This window comes from Hyla sarda, unplaced genomic scaffold, assembly GCF_029499605.1.
Source record: "Hyla sarda isolate aHylSar1 unplaced genomic scaffold, aHylSar1.hap1 scaffold_26, whole genome shotgun sequence".
Classification (NCBI taxonomy): domain Eukaryota; kingdom Metazoa; phylum Chordata; class Amphibia; order Anura; family Hylidae; genus Hyla; species Hyla sarda.
Window position 1 is genome coordinate 1121102 of NW_026609289.1, and position 6258 is coordinate 1127359.

A 6258-nucleotide genomic window follows, 5' to 3' on the forward strand; every position below is an offset into this window, starting at 1 on the left:
ATCGGGCGTAGGAATCCCCATAGCGCTGTGGATCGCTCCCTGAGCGTTCACAGGGGACGGGGAGTAGAGCTGCGGGGGACGGGGTGTAGAGCTGCGTAGGACGGGGAGAAGAGCTGCGGGAGACGGGGAGTAGAGCTGCGGGGGACGGGGAGTAGAGCTGCGGGGGACGGGGAGTAGAGATGCGGGGGACGGGGTGTAGAGATGCGGGGGACGGGGAGAAGAGCTGCGGGGGACGGGGAGTAGAGATGCAGGGGACGGGGAGTAGAGATGCGGGGGACGGGGTGTAGAGATGCGGGGGACGGGGAGAAGAGCTGCGGGGGACGGGGAGTAGAGCTGCGGGGGGCGGGGAGTACAGCTGCGGGGGACGGGGAGTACAGCTGCGGGGGGTCGGAGGACGGGGAATAGAGCTGCGGGCGTGGGGCGCTCGCGGGGGCCTACACTGATGACAGCGCCATCGGGCATCGGGATCCCGATAGCGCTGTGGATCAACAGTACATGTAATAATAGAGTAAATGTATATGAGCCAGCCGTATGAGCTGCGTACATGTGTGAACTTCTGTCGGCCCACAGAGGCCATGAGAGCTCCGTACAGCTTCAGCTATCACAGGGTGAGGAGATCCTCTCCCTGTGATAGCCAAACTGACACTACTGTGCGCATCGATGCGTGACGTTTAAATATGTCACGTGACAAGAGTGAGCCAATAGGATGTGATGGAGGCGGACCATCTCATTCTATGGCAAATCTCATTCCACGGCAATGCACCGGGCCAAGAAGTCTTCTTTAACATGGTGCGGCCGGTGCATTGCCATAGAATGAGATGGTCCGCCTCCATCACATCCTATTGGCTCACTCTTGTCACATGACATATTTAAACGTCACACATCGATGCGCACAGCAGTGTCAGTTTGGCTATCACAGGGAGAGGATCTCCTCTCCCTGTGATAGCTGAAGCTGCATGGAGCTCTCATGGCCTCTGTGGCCCGACAGAAGTTCACACATTTACGCAGCTCATACGGCTGGCTCATATACATTTACTGTTGATCCACAACGCTATCGGGATCCCAATGCCCGAAGGCGCTGTCATCAGTGTGCGTCCCCGCGAGCGCCCCACACCCGCAGCTCTACTCCCCGTCCCTTTGACGCTCAGGGAGCGGGGAACAGAAAGTAGAGCATCGGGCGCAGGTTAAGTTATTCGCGTAGTGCTGCACATGCGCAGTACTACTTTACCTGCGCCCGATGCTCTACTTTCTGTTCCCCGCTCCCTGAGCGTTAATGGGACGGGGAGTAGAGCTGCGGGCGTGGGGCGCTAGCGGGGACGCACACTGATGACAGCGCCATCGGGCATCGGGATCCCGATAGCGCTGTGGATCAACAGTACATGTAATAATAGAGTAAATGTATATGAGCCAGCCGTATGAGCTGCGTACATGTGTGAACTTCTGTCGGCCCACAGAGGCCATGAGAGCTCCGTACAGCTTCAGCTATCACAGGGTGAGGAGATCCTCTCCCTGTGATAGCCAAACTGACACTGCTGTGCGCATCGATGCGTGACGTTTAAATATGTCACGTGACAAGAGTGAGCCAATAGGATGTGATGGAGGCGGACCATCTCATTCTATGGCAAATCTCATTCCACGGCAATGCACCGGGCCAAGAAGTCTTCTTTAACATGGTGCGGCCGGTGCATTGCCATAGAATGAGATGGTCCGCCTCCATCACATCCTATTGGCTCACTCTTGTCACATGACATATTTAAACGTCACACATCGATGCGCACAGCAGTGTCAGTTTGGCTATCACAGGGAGAGGATCTCCTCTCCCTGTGATAGCTGAAGCTGCACGGAGCTCTCATGGCCTCTGTGGCCCGACAGAAGCTCACACATTTACGCAGCTCATACGGCTGGCTCATATACATTTACTGTTGATCCACAGCGCTATCGGGATCCCGAAGCCCGAAGGCGCTGTCATCAGTGTGCGTCCCCGCGAGCGCCCCACGCCCGCAGCTCTACTCCCCGTCCCGTTGACGCTCAGGGAGCGGGGAACAGAAAGTAGAGCATCGGGCGCAGGTTAAGTTATTCGCGTAGTGCTGCACATGCGCAGTACTACTTTACCTGCGCCCGATGCTCTACTTTCTGTTCCCCGCTCCCTGAGCGTTAATGGGACGGGGAGTAGAGCTGCGGGCATGGGGCGCTAGCGGGGACGCACACTGATGACAGCGCCATCGGGCATCGGGATCCCGATAGCGCTGTGGATCAACAGTACATGTAATAATAGAGTAAGTGTATATGAGCCAGCCGTATCAGCTGCGTACATGTGTGAACTTCTGTCGGGCCACAGAGGCCATGAGCGCTCCGTGCAGCTTTAGCTATCACAGGGAGAGGAGATCCTCTCCCTGTGATAGCCAAACTGACACTGCTGTGCGCATCGATGCGTGACGTTTAAATATGTCACGTGACAAGAGTGAGCCAATAGGATGTGATGGAGGCGGACCATCTCATTCTATGGCAAATCTCGTTCTACGGCAATGCACCGGCCATTTGGCAGTCAAGGTGATCGGCCCACCGGGGATTTTCCCGGTATCCCAGTCCAGCCTTGACTCTGGCTGGGTGGCAGTCACCCACCAGTACACACAGCAGACCCTAAACCCATATCATTATTGCTAAGCAGGAAGATGGGAGTCCATTTAACTCTGATGGACCATTTTTAAATGCAATCCATAACCTGGCTTTGGCAGGAACCCTTCTTACTCCTCCTACTTGCATTTGATACTGGGTTTAGGATCTGCATAGGAAACACACACAAGCACACACTTACCTTTGTTGCCTTCTGACGCCTCCTTGGCTGTCCCCAAACGGTATAAAACCAAAAGCCACGGGAAGTTGTAAGGATAGAGGACATACCTGCATCCTATTGGACTCACTTGTCTTGGTTAAATCCAGCTTATTTGACAACCTATGGTGCTGCTGCTTCTGCTCATGGAAGTGCTGCTTCTGACAAGGCTGTTCTTTGGTGGTCCTAGGCGACATTACAATCTCCATTGTTACATACACATTTGCAACTCCAACAATACACACATATGCATGTATGTATGTATGTATGTATGTGTATCTATCTATCTCTATATATATTTATCTCTCTCTCTCTCTGTATATATATATATATATATATATATATATATATATTTCTTTTAAATATATATATATAGAGAGAGATAGAGATGGAAATGCTTTTTTAAACATGTTTTCACCTTTTTCTACCTTCTTTTTTTTCTTCTCTCCATGTTTTCCTTCTTTCCTCCTTTTTTCCTATGTTGCTGCTTCTTATTTTTCTTCTTTTTCAGACCCTATCATTGCACTATTCCTTATTCAATACCACCAGCAGATGGAGACACTATATTGCAACATTAGTTGTGAGCAGCAGTTTGTACAAACAAATGCCTCATAGCTGATGTCCTATCCATTATTGCATGGATGGCTGGCTGGCAACATTTGTTTTTATTATTCCAATACCACAGTACCAATGCATGGTCACTCAACAGCAATGACACCCCCATGTCAATTAACAAGATTCAGCTCCCACTACCTGAAAGACAGCTACCTATCATGTCATGTCCAACCTGCACAGGTGTGCAGGTTGCTGAGCTTATTCAATTAAAGAGGACATTCAGCAGCAGCAGCAGTCCTGTGCCTGGTCGCTCCAACAGGGGCCAGACACAAGCGGCACAACCTATTGTCTTTTGCCTGCAGTAAGGGCCCACTGGACTAGCCAGCAAGCAGCTGCAGCAGCAAATAAACAGGTAATCTTTCTTTCCAACACTGAAACCTGGTGGTGCACTTAATATATGCTACCAGATAGGGGACATATCAGATATTAAACTGATAAAAACAGACACCACATTTGATCTCAGCCAAAAAGAAGGACGAGAAGTGATAACTGTCAAAGGGGAGGAACCCCTTCACATGCACCATCACTACTTGTAGGAAGGGAGGCTGGCTGGCAGCCTCCCATACACACTCTGGCTGGGTGGCAGTCACCCACCAGTACACACAGCAGACCCTAAACCCATATCATTATTGCTAAGCAGGAAGATGGGAGTCCATTTCACTCTGATGGAGCATTTTTAAATGCAATCCATAACCTGGCTTTGGCAGGAACCTTTCTTTCGCCTCCTACTTGCATGTGATACTGGGTTTAGGATCTGCATAGGAAACACACACACACACACACAAGCACACACTTACATGTGTTGCCTGCTGACTCCTCCTTGGCTGTCCCCAAACGGTATAAAACCAACAGCCACGGGAAGCTGTAAGGATAGAGGACATACCTGCATCCTATTGGACTCACTTGTCTTGGTTAAATCCAGCTTATTTGACAACCTATGGTGCTGCTGCTTCTACTCATGGAAGTGCGGCTTCTGACAAGGCTGTTCTTTGGTGGGCCTAGGCGACATCACAATCTCCATGGTTACATACACAACAAAGGTCAGATGTTGTTTACACCTGGCCATGCCAGTGGTATTGAGTAGCATATCCCAGTGCTAAGGGTCCTGGGTGCAACAATCTTTCAATGGGGAATAGCCGAGCTGAGTTTGTCAAGTGCACCCATGTTTGCAACTCCAGCAATACACACATATTGTTACGCCGAGCGCTCCGGGTCCCCGCTCCTCCCCGGAGCGCTCGCAACATCCTCGCAATTGCAGCGCCCCGGTCAGACCTGCTGACCGGGTGCGCTGCGATACCTCTCCCAGCCGGGATGCGATTCGCGATGCGTGAGGCGCCCGCTCGCGATGCGCACCCCGGCTCCCGTACCTGACTCGCTCTCCGTCGGTCTTGTCCCGGCGCGCGCGGCCCCGCTCCTTAGGGCGCGCGCGCCGGGTCTCTGCGATTTAAAGGGCCACTGCGCCACTGATTGGCGCAGTTGGCTTAATTAGTGTGTTCACCTGTGCACTCCCTATTTATACCTCACTTCCCCTGCACTCCCTCGCCGGATCTTGTTGCCATTGTGCCAGTGAAAGCGTTTCCTTGTGTGTTCCTAGCCTGTGTTCCAGACCTCCTGCCGTTGCCCCTGACTACGATCCTTGCTGCCTGCCCCGACCTTCTGCTACGTCCGACCTTGCTCTTGTCTACTCCCTTGTACCGCGCCTATCTTCAGCAGTCAGAGAGGTTGAGCCGTTGCTGGTGGATACGACCTGGTTGCTACCGCCGCTGCAAGACCATCCCGCTTTGCGGCGGGCTCTGGTGAATACCAGTAGCAACTTAGAACCGGTCCACCAGCACGGTCCACGCCAATCCCTCTCTGGCACAGAGGATCCACCTCCTGCCAGCCGAATCGTGACAGTAGATCCGGCCATGGATCCCGCTGAAGTTCCACTGCCAGCTGTCGCCGACCTCACCACGGTGGTCGCCCAGCAGTCGCAACAGATAGCGCAACAAGGCCACCAGCTGTCTCAACTGACCGTGATGCTACAGCAGCTACTACCACAGCTTCAGCAATCATCTCCTCCGCCAGCTCCTGCACCTCCTCCGCAGCGAGTGGCCGCTTCCGGCCTACGACTATCCTTGCCGGATAAATTTGATGGGGACTCTAAGTTTTGCCGTGGCTTTCTTTCGCAATGTTCCCTGCACTTGGAGATGATGTCGGACCAGTTTCCTACTGAAAGGTCTAAGGTGGCTTTCGTAGTCAGCCTTCTGTCTGGGAAAGCTCTGTCATGGGCCACACCGCTCTGGGACCGCAATGACCCCATCACTGCCTCTGTACACTCCTTCTTCACGGAGATTCGAAGTGTCTTTGAGGAACCTGCCCGAGCCTCTTCTGCTGAGACTGCCCTGCTGAACCTGGTCCAGGGTAATTCTTCTGTTGGCGAGTACGCCATCCAATTCCGTACCCTTGCCTCCGAATTATCCTGGAATAATGAGGCCCTCTGCGCGACCTTTAAAAAAGGCCTATCCAGCAACATTAAAGATGTTCTGGCCGCACGAGAAATTCCTGCTAACCTGCATGAACTTATTCATCTGGCCACCCGCATTGACATGCGTTTTTCTGAAAGGCGTCAGGAGCTCCGCCAGGATATGGACTTTGTTCGCACAAGGCGTTTTTTCTCCCCGGCTCCTCTCTCCTCTGGTCCTCTGCAATCCGTTCCTGTGCCTCCCGCCGTGGAGGCTATGCAAGTTGACCGGTCTTGCTTGACACCTCAAGAGAGGACACGACGCCGCATGGAGAATCTGTGCCTGTACTGTGCCGGTACCGAACACTTC

At 52.8% G+C, this 6258-nt stretch overlaps 1 pseudogene; it reads right to left on the reverse strand.

Moving 5' to 3' along the window:
* Nucleotides 1–3824: 3824 nt before the first annotated feature.
* Nucleotides 3825–3932, reverse strand: LOC130324153 (U2 spliceosomal RNA; annotated as a pseudogene).
* Nucleotides 3933–6258: the final 2326 nt, after the last annotated feature.